This window comes from Nelumbo lutea, chromosome 4 (assembly GCF_056320005.1).
Source record: "Nelumbo lutea isolate HS-2025 chromosome 4, American lotus-T2T, whole genome shotgun sequence".
Taxonomy (NCBI): Eukaryota; Viridiplantae; Streptophyta; class Magnoliopsida; order Proteales; family Nelumbonaceae; genus Nelumbo; species Nelumbo lutea.
Window position 1 is genome coordinate 63,230,146 of NC_142687.1, and position 2,283 is coordinate 63,232,428.

A 2,283-nucleotide genomic window follows, 5' to 3' on the forward strand; every position below is an offset into this window, starting at 1 on the left:
TTTCGAGATCAAGCCAGCGATTATCCAAATGATCCAAACAAGTATTCAATTTAGTGGGTTGCCAAGTGATGATCCTAATGCACATATTGTTAATTTCCAAGAAATATGTGATACATTTAAACATAATGGAGTTAGCGATGATGCTATTAGGCTTAGACTTTTTCCATTCTCATTACGTGATAGAGCTAAGGATTGGCTTAACTCACTCCCTACAGGAAGCATCACCACTTGGAATGACGACCCAAAAATTTTTGGCTAAGTATTTTTCACCCTCTAAAATAGCAGAACTAATCAATGATATCACCACTTTTACTCAATTAGAGAGGGAATCCTTGTATGAGGCATGGGAAGGATTTAAAGAGATGCTTAGGAAGTCTCCTCACCATGGGATACCAAATTGGCGTCAAATCCAAACTTTTTATAATGGAATTACCCCCTCTATTTGTTCCATTATTGATGCAGTTGCAGGAGACACTATCATGAGGAAAATGCCAGAGGAAGCTTATGATCTAGTGGAAGAAATTGTGTCAAATAGCTACCAATGGAATAAGATAGAACTGATCAAAGGGGAGTACACCATATCGATTATTTTGCAACTTTATCTACTCAACTTGCTAGCCGGAATAAAAAAATTAGATAATCTTAATGTTGCAGCAATAAATGCATCATCTAGCAATCCATGTGATCTCTGTGGTCAATTAGGACATATTAATTTTGACTATCCGTTAGGTAATCCTTTTGCTCCACATGAAAGTGCTAACTTTATTTCTCATGGTGGTAGGCCGAGTTTCAACCCCTATTCGAACACATACAACCCAGGGTGGAGGAGTTATCCAAATTTTTCATGGAATAACAACCAACAAAAAGCACCCATGGGATTTCAACAACAACCGCCCCCACAAGAAAAGAAGGATAATTTAGAAGAAATGATTTTTAAGTTCATTAATGTTGTCGAAGAAAAATTCTAAAAACATGAAAAGAGATTCTTAATCAAGAAGCATCAATTAAGAACTTAGAAGTCCAAGTGGGGCAAATTGAGAATATATTGTCAGAAAGAAGAGAGGGATGACTGCCTAGCAATACAGAGAAAAACCCAAGGGAACAAGTGAATGGCATTTCTTTAAGAAGTGGAAAGACGATTGGCAAGACCCAGAATGGTGATCAGAGAGCTGAAGCGGCCAATCCACAAAAGGAGACTGAAGGGAGTACATCTAAACTGAATCTAGATGCTATTAAATTCCCTCTCCCCTACTGTAGAAGAGTTTTGAAAGCTAATTTGGATAAACAATTTGAAAAATTTTTAGAAGTGTTTAAAAAGATACATATTAACATCCCTCTTCTTGATGTATTGTCATAGATGCCAAAATATGCCAAATTCTTGAAGGAGGTGATGTCAAATAAAAGGAAATGGGAAGAATGTGAGATGGTAAAATTAAACAAAGAATGCTCAGCCATTCTCCAAAATAAATTTCCCCAAAAGCTTAAGGATCCAGGGAGTTTTTCTATTCCTTGCACCATAGGAGATACTAAGTTTAAGAAAGCTTTATGCGATTTAGGTGCCTGTATAAATCTAATGCCATATTCTATTTCTGAAAAACTTAGATTGCATGAACTAACACCTACTACTATTATTCTGCAATTAGTTTATAGAAGTATCAAATATTCTAGGGGAATAGTAGAAGATGTTTTAGTCAAAATGGGCAATTTTATTATACCTACTGACTTCATTGTGTTGGATATGGAGAAAGATAGGACAATGCCCTTGATTTTAGGGAGACATTTTCTTGTTACTGGTAATGCTTTAATTGATGTGTAAAAAGGTCTACTTACTCTTAGAATCAATGGTGAAGAAGTAGTATATAATGTATTTAAAACCATGAAGTATCCCAACACAATTGAACATGAAATATATGCAATTGATTGCATTGATGTTTGGGTAGCTAAAGTCGATACAGATGATCCTTTAAAACATTGTAGTCTTAATTCTTGTAAAAATGTGCAGGTCTTGGATGAAGAAGTTAAGGAGGTTTTGAAGTATTTGGAGGTCGGTCAGGAAGAGTTCAAGTCAAGACAAGGAAAATTTTACCATTTGATGGACCAACCTCTACCAAGCAATTGCAACCTTCCATTGAAACACCTTCAGCTCACACAAAACTCCTCCCATCCATTGTGCAAGCCCCTATTTCAGATTTAAACCCACCCATGATGGATGAGAGGAGAAAACATCAGAAGTTGCAACGACAAGACCTGGAGGATCCGATTTATGATTAAAAACAGGGAAGT

The 2,283-nt window shown here is 36.2% G+C and overlaps 1 non-coding gene across 1 annotated transcript; it reads right to left on the minus strand.

Annotated features, from left to right (window-relative positions):
- Positions 1–284: 284 nt before the first annotated feature.
- On the minus strand, positions 285–391 carry LOC148860855 (small nucleolar RNA R71). Its single transcript, XR_016095296.1, has one exon. It is a non-coding gene; the product is annotated as a small nucleolar RNA R71 (small nucleolar RNA).
- Positions 392–2,283: the final 1,892 nt, after the last annotated feature.